Source organism: Ammodytes marinus (assembly GCF_949987685.1).
Source record: "Ammodytes marinus genome assembly, chromosome: 3".
In the NCBI taxonomy this organism is placed as follows: Eukaryota; Metazoa; Chordata; class Actinopteri; order Uranoscopiformes; family Ammodytidae; genus Ammodytes; species Ammodytes marinus.
In genome coordinates, this window is record NC_137232.1 from 27796231 (window position 1) to 27809942 (window position 13712).

General features: G+C 39.9%; 1 protein-coding gene across 1 annotated transcript in view; it reads left to right on the plus strand.

The window, feature by feature from the left end:
* The window catches only part of pde2a (phosphodiesterase 2A), a gene marked incomplete at its 5' end in the record, with an annotated part of 111720 nt that overhangs the window by 10788 nt on the left and 87220 nt on the right, over positions 1-13712 (plus strand).

Genomic DNA, 13712 nt, shown 5'->3' on the forward strand with positions numbered 1-13712 from the left:
TTGAAGTATGTAACTGTTGTTCCATTTGACAGGCGTGTAGAGCAGTGTGTTTGTCTAATGTGTCCTTCAGCGCTGCTTGAATGTAGCCAAAATGACTATGGGATGTTGACGCTCTGTCCATCACTGCACTTTTTGTCTTTTCACTTATACTTTAATTTACTTGTGTTTGACTTCTTACAAGGCTTGGAGCCTCCACATCTTCACTATTTATGTTTAAACATTACTGAGTGTATTCACTTGTGTTTTTCCCAAATTATAATGAAACCGGAGCCAAATTGAAAGACCCATTTCTGTTGACAATATGAAACAATAATCGAAGGTGCCGCTGAAAGGGATAAAACGTTCCTAATGTGTTCCAGCCTTGGCTAATCCTGTTTAACCCTGTAGAGCAAAACAGAATGATGTTGTCCCTTTCCTCTCATTTTACACCCCCAATTTAATTTAACTAAATGCATCCTGACGGCTGTTATATCAAATTAAAAATAAATTACAGTAAAAGGACCGATGGGCTGTTCACAAATGAATGTACTCTATACACATTACTTCCTGACATCAACCCCATTGAAGAGAACGATTAAAAGCTAAAGACATGAACTCAAATGTAGAAAAAAGAAAGCAAGCATTATGTACAATCCTTATCTTCTCAATCAGTTATTCATTGACGAAATAGAAGGATGCTTCACCACAACTCCTTTGCAGCTTACGTTTAGAAATGTATTAAATATAGACACAACCACAACAACCACTATTATTTTCAGGTTTTTTAAATCACAGTGCGTGTCCTACATTAACCTACATTAAAGCGGACCTATGATACTTTTTGACTTTTATGACCTATAAACGTTGTTATGATGATTTATAGTCATGTTTAACCATACTAGATTATCAAATAATGACGTACATGCATTTCGACGTATTCCCTGCTTACCGTCTGGGTTGTCTGTGCAGAGCACGAGACACTATTCTAGCCAGTCGAGAAGTCACGTGTTCAAAGCGGCTTGACGCTTTGTAACTTCGTGACGTCGCATGTAACTTGGTGTCGTCACCACGCGGATGTTTCCATGTATGGTAATGCTGCCACTTTCCTACCGTTTCCTACTCGCGTCTGCCTCGCGCCCTTATAGGTCCATGCTCGCACCTCCCGCCACTGAAAGTGTTCCGGAAGGAAGGTAACCAATCACAACGAAGTTGGGTTTTCAGGAAGGGAGGGGAGGGGGCGGAAATGTCAAAAGCAAAGTGTTTACAGTGCATGCTGGATCGCCAAAATAAGAGAAAGAGCTTCCCGAAAATCGACATAGTTTTTTGTGATGTGATTCGTGTCAGGTTGCTCTATAGCAGTGTAAAACAAGAAATTAAGACCAGAAAAGTAGTATAATAGGTCCTCTTTAACCTATTTGCATCTACTCCTCTAAATATTTTGCGCACTTGGAAAGAAACGCCTGATGTTGCATATTCATTAAGGCAAACGTAATAAAGGGAAAGTGCATGTTATTTAAAACGCAATTTTCAATGCATGTAGATCAGCTTGAACTTTTTTATGCACACATTTTTATCCACACAAACGTTTGGTAGATCAACCCCTAAGAGACATTTTAGTACAAGCATGCTGCTTTGAAACATCATCAAGATACATCTATATTGTCCACCAAGTATTCCTTAAATTATACGGTATAATTTATACCTATTGTAATTGACTCAGTCACATCTGTGGAAAATCCAAAGTTTTTATGCTCATCTAGTGTGATTAGGTTAAGGTTAAGATTTTCCCCCTAAACGGCCCCCACACACATCCTACCTCTACTGCGCGTCTACCTCGCGTCTGCGTCTGACTTTTTGTCACAGACTGTGAAATCAACGTAGAGCGAGCACACATCCAACCTCAGACGCACTGCAGAGGCGCGTCGGAGGCACGTCTGCAGCGACGCTCCCCTTCACCTCAGGAGGCTCGCCTATTTTTTTTCTGAGAGCAGCGCGTCTCTCTCGCGTCTCTGTGCTTTAACTGATAGAGAAATACTCTGCTGACAGTCATACCAGCAGCATTCACTCTAGTTACACGTTTACCCGGTGTGTTTATTTCAAAATAAAACATCCCTCAGTCGTATACGCGAATAATCCCTTTATTTCACGATTTAATTGTGCAATCAAAATCCGAGGGATTTAAAACCTAATTTTCAATTAGTTCTGGCATTTCATTTTTGGATAAATGACACATATAGAGATCCAATATAGTGAAGAAATAAAAAAGATCATGATGAGCGCAACAGTTTTCCGTTGCTCTATCTGTGTCTACGGCCTTCTTCTTCCCCGACCACACCCCCCTCTCTCTCTCCCGTATAAATCAGTAAAGTGATTTTTGAAATACTCTGCTGAGAGTCATATTGACTTCATACTGGCAGCTTTCGCTGTAGTTTCACCATTTCCTGGTGTGTCCCCTTCAAAATAAAACTTCCAACAAGCGAAAATATGGCAAAAAAAAAGAAAAAAATGGCAATGGGGCGCACGGATTACTGTCCAGACTCAATATAAATCATATGCATCATAGATGACATGAAAGAACTTCATTTTTAATGGGAATTATCTATGAAAACTCTATGTAGAAAGATAGGGCTTTTAGAAGCAGCGCTGCAGCAGCAGCTGCTGAGACGTTGCATGTGTGTCCGAGAAAAGTCCGAGAGAGGCAGAAGTAAGGTAACGCGACGCGCTCCAGAGGTAGACGCAGGATGTGTGTGGGGCGCGTAAAGTGTCTTTCATGCTGCTGTGTCCTTTCTTTGATCTCACACTAGAAAACAACATTTCAGTTTCAGCGGATTTATTTCTTGCAAACATTAAATACAAGCCTTGCATGGGATTGTAGAGAATGAATAAATAAATAAAGCATGAAGTAACAAGGTCACTAGAAATTTTATTAGACAATAAGAATTAATGCATCTTTATTGTCATTATACGGAGCATCTATAAAGCATATACATCAGTCTACCTATTGTTTGTTAAATAAAGATTACAGACTCTCGAACAGTACACTGTTTCATCAGTGTGTGATATAATGAGTTTCAGGGATTTTTCGGTTGAAGGGCTGTAATTCACTTTTCCTGGCAAAACCACTTTAGTTTCTTTATTTCTGTGATTGTTTTTCAGTCTCACCTGTAGCTCACCTTTTAGAGTTACATCATAGGTTGAACCATTTTCTGCTGGCATTTTTTTATGACATTTTAGTCCAATTTGCCGCTACAATAATAGTAATGTACTGTATTATACAAAAAATAAAAAAATGTGCCCACGAATATTGGATCTGATTCCTTGATAATACAATTATATACTAATTTATTTTCTCCATCACATTTTGTGGTGAAGCTAAATTGCTGCCTAATTATATTACCTGGCAACATTTGATTTCATGTTGGAAGCACTATATTTACATACCTCACACAAGTCATGACAAGGCACAAATGTATCTCTAATTAACCCAAGACCATGATGTTTCCCTAACCTAAGATGCTGTTTATCAACATGACTAATGTTAACAATTTTTTTTTATTCTGTTGAGATTGAGTGTCTTCAAAAAAATCAATTTCCCCTTGCATACGTAATTTCTAAAGATGATTTTTTGGCATTTTCAATGGTTTATTTATTGTGCTGAGAGACTGAGATGAAATGGGGCAGAGAAGGGAATGACATGCAGAGAACTGACCGGGTCTGATTTGAACCGGGTCTGCTAAAAAGAGGACTGAGCCTCATGGGAAGCATGCTCTAATCACAACACCACAAGCGCCCTTGCAAATGTAATTTCTAGAAGACAGCACAAGTACCCCAAGTTTCCCTGATGGTTTATTTTTCTCCAGTTGATGCAAGTTTGCAATAGCTACTTTTGGCACTGCACTGGGATAAATTGTCTGGCACACCGGAGGTTATGTGTCCTATGTTCAGATGGGTATGCCACAACATTTCTTCTCTATAAATAGAAGAGCTGGGTTTTTGCTTGAACTGCAACAGCTGCGATTTGTGCTTGCAATGAGATTCTGCATTTGACTGTCCCAGAGTGTTAAGCAGGGCATTACTCCATAGTGTTAAGTGAGGTTAATTACTTTGAAAGCCAACTAACAAAAAAGGTCAATGAACCTTTTCTTGATCACTGGATTCATGATCTTTGTTTCTTCTTCTTTCACCATTCTTTCCTGTCTCCATGGTTCCTCTTTCACTTCCTCCATCTCAGTTTGCTTCTGTCTGTCTACTGTATTTCTTTACTGCTGCTCTACGTCCCTCTGTGTCTGTGTCCTTTTCCCAGCATGTATTTACACTATGGATCACTGTCAAGCCTTTAGAGTCAATTATCTGCCTCTTCCAAAGAAGTTAATCTTAATGTTTACCCTGGCATTTATATGCCAATAGCAGACAGGTAGCCATTAATTAAAGCACCAATTGTATTGCTCCCTTGAGAAATTGGCTTAAGGACAGTTGCAAGTCGTATAAAATGCACACGTATACAGGAAGAGAGACAGACAGGCAGACAAGATGGATCACAATAAAAAGCAAGCCACAGATGAAGCACACATAAAATGTACTTTAATATAATAAGCCTGATCACATTATCTTGTTTTATTGTGATATCTGGTTAAGTCCCCCATTACTATGCTGACAAAATCACATTTATGCCTAGGATCAAATGCATTTAAACTTGCCGGCACCTGTGCTGACCAGGTTAGGCGGAGGCACAAACGCAGGCATATGCAAACCAGCTCAGCAGGCACAAACAAAGACAGAAAGATGGACGCACGTGCGAACACACACACACACACACACACACACACACACACACACACACACACACACACACACACACACACACACACACACACACACACACACGTTCGCAATATCAGGACAAAACCCAAGTCCCCAAATGTGTCCAATATAATTTTGGGGGAAAACTTGGTTTAAGGTTAGGGAACGGTGGGGTTTAGGTTAAGTTTAGGGTTTGGGTAAGTCTCCAGGAAATAATGTAAGTCTGTGTGTGTGTGTGTGTGTGTGTGTGTGGTTGTGTGTGTGACAGTTATTAAATTTGCTTTGTCTTGTTCTGCTCCGCAAGAAATTAACTTGACATTTACCATCCATCATCAATACATCTATCATCACTGCAGTTTCTGCACTTTTTCCACTCTGTGAATCGCTTTCTCTCTTGCTTTTTCATCATTTCTTTTGTCTTCTTCTTTCTGTCCACTCGATCTCACTTCTTTGTCTGAAATGCCTCAGTCCCCCTCTTTCTTATACCCTATACATCTTCATATTCCACTCTAACTTTCTCTACACATGGTCCAACTTTTCTCATCTCCCCTCACTTTTTTCTTCCTTCTCCTCCGTCCTGTTCCGCCGTTTTTCTGTAATGTTTTCATCCCTCTCTCTTCCTTCCATCTGTTTTTATTTTTCTATCCTCTCACGGCTCTTGTCTCTCTCCTCTCTATCAATCTCTAAAATCTGCTCCTCTCCATCATTTTCTCAAACAAGCCATTCCCGAGCACAGCTATTCATCGGTGCATTTAAGTGCATTAACCCCACTGATCAAATGAATGCACTGTCAGTTTTTTAATCCCGGTTTTTCTCATTGGCTGCTTGTAGCAGCTTGAAAGTGGTCCACATTGTCTGATTTTTGTCCATCTGGTGCATGTTCCATGTTATTACCAAAGTCTGAAAACTGCTTCAGTGGCCGTTTTGGCTTCAATTTAAATGACGTCATACGCTTTATTGCCTCTAACATCGACTATTGTATTCTGCTTCCTTCTACGTCCGGTCACTGATTTTAATGATAAACAACATCCAGCAGCTAATGACACAAGCTTTAATAGCACATAAGACAGGTGCACAATGTTTTTCGAACATTCAATATTGGGACAACCAAAGCTATTTTCACCTAACAATGTGGATGCGAACCAGTACGTGCAGCTTGGTTTTTTTCACACAGTTTAATGGTCTATTTGAATCATAATGGCACAACAGATGTTTTATCAACTGTTGTCAGAGGTGGAAATGGGCCGGAACACATGCAGAGCCATTAAGGCAATAAAAGTTGTGATGGAACAATGTTCCTGCTGACATGTTGAATATGCAGGGAGGGATGTTTTATTGGAGAACACTGCATGTTTAGATATTCAAACAGTTTTAACGTATTTGCATGGAAAATAGTATAAATGTATTGTGCTTTCTCTTTGCTTATTGATTTCAAGGGTTAGTGATTATGTATAATTGAAATTGTAACACAGTGTAGCATATTATGCTTTAAGGCAAATATTGAACATAAGAGATGAAGTAGATTGAGTTCAGCTTTGGACTGTCAGAAATAATTGCATTTAAAACAAAAGTATCATCATTACACATTGCAGTTGTGCCACTAAAGACCACTGACTAGTTGAATCAAATTTTCATTTAAAAATAGCTGCTTATTATGTGCTCTAAAATACTTATTCAAAATGTACTTAATCATGAATGAAATATTTAAAGCCTTTGTCAGTAACATTAATATTTTTAAAACAACATCATCAAATGACAATGTGAAAAGGGACAGTCGTAGGGATAAACCTACAGAGAATTATCACCTGAAGCTGCACCCTCCCCCTTCTTTATAGCGGGTTTCAGCTCATGGTGTTGCTGTCCGGCCAACTTGCTGTCCTGCCTAAGTTACGGTTCACCCTCACAGCGTTATATTCGGCTGCATTGGGCAGCTGTACTGAGAGCAAAAAGCTCTAAAAACCCACCATACACTACGTGCTCTGCACCAAACAACAGATGGACATAGTGACTTGCTGAACACAGTGCACCAACTTTGTGACTTCCCATATAAACATCTGATGATTATATGTCAGTGTTTCCATAAAAACAAAAACATTCCCTATTTGCAGGTTTAGGAAACATTATGTATTACTGTAAAGTAATACATTGTGTAATTCCTTGCATCTCCTCTCATCTTCGTCATACTGCTTCATTCTATCATCTATTCTAACCTAATTAAGATCTCTCTCCATTGGCTAACTGATATTTTTTATTCAGTGGCTAATCAGTTCTATTTTTTATCAGCCTCCCCCTGTTCATTTGAATTTTCTCTTTGGGTTAGTCAGTGTGTGTATGTGTGGGTATAGTGTGGTACATTTTTAGTTGGTGTCATCATTAGACCCCCGTGGACCATCACCAATCTATAGCAAACACACACAGAGGTGGTCCCCCTCTCTAACGACCAGAACCACCACGCGGTCTCTTCATTAGCCTCTAGACCCCTTCAGCCATATCATGAAAATCATTAAAATGTCTCTGCCATTTAACCAACTCACAGACACATGAACGTGGACTGAAACACACCATTCCTATGCGATTACCATTAACATCCTGGATTCCAACATACATCTGGGCAAGACAAACGAGAGAGACGGTTTGAGGCAAGAAATACAAAGAGTGGGTGGGAAAAGCAGAGGGAAAGAGGGAGAAAAAAGAAGTATGAATTTAAATACTTTTTGAAGATTGCTGCAGAGATAAACACAGACACGTGTAAATAACAGCACGCGGTGATGGGGAGACAGAGAGAGAGAGAGAGAGAGAGAGAGAGAGAGAGAGAGAGAGAGAGAGAGAGAGAGAGAGAGAGGAGAATAAATGAAGTCCATTGTGCCGTTTCTTATCCTTCTTTCCATCAGGTTGTTGTTCCTCGCAGCGCAGTTCAGTTATCACCGTAGCAACTGTCACTTAGATGTGTCGATGTGGGGGCGATGGGAGGTGGAGATGTTATTCAAGACAGGAAGCAGAAATTGTAGGGGCCGCCGAATCAAGACCAGAATAATGGATGTCAGCGTATAATAATCGTCCAGATTTGGACTGAATATTTTCTTTCCTCTGCCACCGCTGTCATCAGTTGGTGTGGAGAAATATTCAAGGCTCTAATGAAGGATGAAAAAAAAGAAATGTTCCCACCCCAGAAATGATTTACAAATTGAAGTTGCCTTTCATTATAGTATCTGTCAAGAAAGAACAGCATTTTTCAAGGCGAGTGCATTATTCGGTCGCTAGAGAAACAATGACTTATAATTCAACTGGGATGAAAAATGTTGTTCAATAATTAAAGTGCTGTGTAGGCCTCTACTGCTATACATAACACATCACACATATATTACAGAGCCTATTTGCTTGATCCTTAGCCAAAGGCAATTTCTCTAAATACGATTTTTCCTCTCCATTCCCCTTTCTCTTCCTTTTTGTCTAGCTACCAATGCTTTTGTGCTAACACATCTCCGTATGTTGTGTGTGTGTGTGTGTGTGTGTGTGTGTGTGTGTGTGTGCATCATGAGTGTGTGCTCTGTGTAGGTGTTCATGTTGAGTTTTCTCTTCCTTTTTTGCTTTTGAGTTAGCAAGCACTTTTTCATAATGAAATCATTTTCATTGCCACATGTCTAATAAGATCATATTCTCGCTCACTCGCTCACACACACACACGCATGCACGCACGCACGCACGCACGCATGCACGCATGCACGCACGCACACACGCACACACACACACACACACAGCCTCAGATACTGCTCCCATGCAAAGAGAGGTTGTGAGGAAAATGGCCAGATTGAGTCTTCTTGTGTGTAGGTGTGCGAGTCTATTTTCAATTTTAGTTCAGAAAGTTCCAACCTTTACCCAAAGTTTTTGTGAGGAGGGTTTTGCCTACTGATGCAAATCACACAACACATTAATTGTGTTTAGTAAGAATACTTATTCAATTATATTTGGCTGCTCCAGCTCAACCAGATGAGGATAGGTAAGTTTCACTTTCCTTTCATCTCTGTGTCAAACAGCGGCTCAGATCAGCTGTTCGGCTGGAGCCTTGGAGAGCTAAATTCAGATGATCACTATTAGTCAAAAAGCGAAATGATCTATATCTGTCTGCCTGGTTTTCTCTCTCCACTGCTTGCAGGCACTACGACAGCATCAGAAAAACAAACAAAAAAAAACATGCCATCGACTAAATTGTGCCATCAATCGGCGATAGATCATTCCATCTGGTTCATATGCTACAAAAGGTGGAACACAGGGCACAACAACAAGATATGATCAAGGCGGTTACAGCAGTACAATGTTAGGTGTTTATATTTGGTATCGAGTAAAGACCAGAGGACAGAATCACTGTGTAATTCAGTAACTCCACAAGCAAATCAAACGCACAGTGGCAGAAACAAAAAAATGGTACAGTGATAAAAGCAACCATAAAAAATAAATCTAAATAGTGGACACTTCATTAAACATTTTATAACCATTTCAAGAGTGACTGTATGTCCTGAGCTAAGATTATCAGCTGATTCTCAAACCATCTTCAACTTCAAAATTATGTCACATGTAATTTATTCTACCTTTAGTGTACCATTTCTATTTTAGTACAGACTGATTAATAATACCACTTCGCCTGATCCTGTTTTATCACAAAAATGAACAAATACCAGGTTGCATTTTGTTTAGCTATTGTCCTTGCACATATGATCTTGTGATTCGCGCTTGGGATTTTGTTGTTGTTGTGATTGTGACGTGAGGAGGACACATTATTCATATGAAGGGGGGGAAAATAATAAATAATAAACAACAAGTGTGTTTCCACAGCTCGGGTTTCGTATTTGTGCATAATTTTGCCTCTATCTCAAATGTGTCTGCTACTGTGGTCTTCTTACACTCTTTTACCCCTTTAACACCGACGCAAAATCGGGGCTGGTTTGGACCGTGTGCCCAGTCGGGAAACAGTTGTTTGGTTTTCCACCGCCACACAGCTGGTTCCCGGCCAGGAACACATGTTCCAGAGCGGCTCCAGTTTTAAGCTTGTCTGGAACTGCGAACAGTCTTCGTCAGGGGCCGGGAGAGGGATTATCCTGACCAACCAGACCAACTAAAACTTCATGTCCGCCATATTATAAAAACCCAGAGAGACGTGAACATGACATAATCACCGAACCTAGCGATCAAATTGAACATTGGAAATACGCTGGATAGGTCTTGTTTGGTTAACAAAGCAAAGCAAGAAGCAACACGTGTAGAAATAAGACGTATCCCCGCTGTTGTTGTGCCTAAAGCTAATGCTAGCGTTAGCGTTAGGAGAGCTGCGACATCAGGTGGCGTACACAGACATTTACAGTGACATCATGACGTGGCTGGCTAGGTGGGGGACTGGTTCTTAATAGGTTCCCAAGTTGAACCAGCTGCGAACCAGCTATAGCACTGGCCCAGAACTGGAACCTGGTTCTTGTTGGTGGAAAAGGGTTTTTTTAGACAGGTAAATACTGTCCTCTCCTCTGGGAGGGAGCAGTAAAAGCTTTTCCGTCGCAGACTCTCTAGCCCTTTCCTTTCAACAGTAAATTCACATCAACAAGATGCAGCCAGAAGGGAATTGTCAAGAGTAGGGGTAAAAGGAGCTTTTGGAAGAAACAACAGTTACTAGATGTATATTTAGGGGAGTAAGTGTGGACGGTCTGCCTTATGATTTGGAGCAGAACAGAGAAAGAAAGGTGGCGTCAGAACACGGGCGACAATCAACATAAATATTTTCAAGGTGCATAGTGTCGATTCAATTAAATCATTTGTTTATGCTTTTAGTGTGATTATAGCTACAGTTGGCTATTGTGAGGGTTTTCCCAAAATGGACTGAATATTCCCCTCTTTAAGCATACAGACGTATAGCAGAATAGTTGATTAGGTTTCAGAAGGAGTTTCAGGTGTTTTTATAGGTGACTCTTCAAAGTATTTTTTCCACTATTGTATCCCATTTCCTACAATATGAAGCCGCAGCCCCCTATACTGTATATAAGTGACTCTATAATGTATATTCTCTCAGTGTTTATCATTAGACACATGCAGGGTATTCACTGCTGCATTTATGTCATTTCCACAGGCTCCACACAGTAAACATAGATGAGGGACATTCACACACTTTTAAACCAATATAACCTAATGTGGCTAATTAACACCAAAATCTGATCCAACACGATTACTTGCCGTGGTCATACATTTTGTTTCAATTGTAGTTCATTTAAAGTACCATCAAAAGTAGTTATATTGCTATTAATAATTCAATATCACTTTCAAGGGCTAAGGTCTATTTTTCAGCTATGTATGTAACCATCTATTTGTCAGTAGCACTAAGCACAATGAGTGTATTTGCTTTAGTCGATCTGTTTCAGCTTTGTGTCAGAGTGCCAGTATAGCTGCATAGCCGTCAAGGGACTCTTTCCCTGAAAATAGGATTCAAGACAATTTCTTCAAACTGTCACCGCAGCAGCATTACTGTCATATTGTTGGAAATGACAAAGGGTGTGATAGCTTTGGGCTATGTGTTTGCTCTCTATAAAAATTTGACCCCTGTGATGAAAAAACTTATTTCAATTTTATCTATAAAAAGGCATCTTCTTCTTGACATGAATTTAGAAATGACTTTTTACTGCAAATGTATTTTTGCTGGTTTGAATGCCTGCCAGAAGAGATGCTGAGTGGAATTAGTTGACAACTAAGTTAATAAAGCAAAGCAGCTTAGTATTTTCAAAAGGAAAGTCCAATAAATAAAAAATAAAAACCGGGAAAAACAGTATGAACAATGAGTAAGTAATAGTTATTTTCAAAGCTGTGATATTCTACTGATCAGCTTGTACATACATGGGATGGTCAGCCACAAATATACAGCACTTTAGGTTGTCACTGGGTCCCTTTTCAGAGGTCTTGAAAGGCTGGTCAGCCGTTTGCACTGTTGCCAATGCTATGAATAATGATTACAATAACATAAACTGACCCCAATAACAGTTGTTGAGACTATGTAAACTTTTAAAGATAAAATAAACACAGTGTCCCCGCCCAGTACTCCAGCTGCCATACCTGCTGATCTTACACCACTAATCTTCAAATAGTTACAATCAGAAACATATCCATTACATTTGTTCTGATCTGATCAACCATACCATTATTATGCATTTGTCACTTAGTTTAAAGTCTTATAGACATTTTTAATTTCAGTCAAAAGGCTTAAGGCCATATCTCACTGGGCTGAGACTAGTTGGAGTCAAGTTGGAGACACAAAATTACGAGAACATTTGGCAAGAATTGTCACTTGCAATCAAACTGAATTGGAACTTACGACACGTTTGCGAATGTTGCACGAGCCTCCACCGAAATTTAGACCAAAATTGGCTGGGAGTTCGCACACATGTCGCCTGATGTTAGAGTGAGCATCGCCAGACGTTCGCACAACAATCCGCAACCCCTACGCAAAGTTGTTTCACATTTCTCGCATTTCCTGGGACATGGAAACTAAATTTGCGAAGGGTTAGAGATGGGTGACTATTTAGAGAAAATTTGTCGCGCAAATGTTATGAACATGTTCAAAATTCATGCAACACAACAGCGAGGCTCTGCAACACACATACAGAAATTGAGAACCCCCACGGACGTTTCGAGACAGTTAAGAAACTCCCTCGCTAATGCAGATCGCAAATTGTCGCCAACAGTCGCAGCCCAGTGAGATAGAGGCTTTAAAGGTGAGGCAAGAAATGATTGGTGTTACTTATTTTTGATCTTTTAAAGTCAGTCCAAATATGTGACTCGGCCTATTGCCCAATGCCTTTCCTCTGCTGCTATCCATTCCTGTCTTTCCTTCCAAGCTGCTGTTTTTCTACGGGCCTTCAGCAGCAACATTCCCGCTCTCATTTTCTCTTTTGAGCACTCTCGCCTCTCCAGTCCCTGTCTGATGATTTCTCGTAGATGCTCAAAAGAGAAACACACTTTAGAAATACAATATTGTCTACAAAATGCTTCTTAAAAGAGAGCATACAGTGATGGAAGGAAATATTGAGAAAGGAGCTGGAAGACATGCAAGAAAACCCTGAAGGACATACATGTCATACATTAATGGACATGTGGAAATATAAAGAATATGTAGGTTTCTCTTAAGTCATGCCAACTTGCATGCATGCCCACTTTTTATTGCTGATATCTTCCAGTATGACTCCATCTACGAAACTGTGCGGATTCAACAGAAGCTGCCGTATAATAAGTGCAAAGTGAGTGTGGATTAGGTAGTTTGCATGTGTGATTTGAGCACAGGTCAAATTTTTTTGTATACTGTACAATCAGCTCAACCTTCAGTTTATTTATTAGATATGTCTTACGCGATACACGTAAATACTTGTATGGTGACACTGTTCTTATTTATTTCCCCCCTTATCGGACAGCTGTAGAATACTGCATTGTCTGCATAAAGTTGCGCGCCCTTCCTGGTGTTGTTTCTTCAAACTGAAAATAAAACACAGGCTGATGATTAACCTTGTAGGATGGCACTAATGTTGTCCCTGAAGCTTTATTAATGACTTTCTGTGTCAACAAACTGAATTTGATGTGCATGGCAGCTCCTGACACCTGTCTATTTAGTGGTACTGATCTACTGAACAACAACATCTCATTGACAGAACCAAATGCTTTATGCAAATCAATGGATTCTCTCTGCACAACGCATTGATAATATCAGTTGTTACCAGCATACTGTATCAACTTCAATGTTGCTGCGACTTCAGCTTCATGCTAAATTAGGAATTCATTTTCCATCAGCTTTAATTAGGAGTTAATTTTATATTTGAAAATCCTGTCAAGGCCTTGGAGTGTGGAAACAAGGAGGTGGTGTTATGATGCAGATGTGGTGGCTCCCTACTCTTTAATAATAAGAGGAGCATATA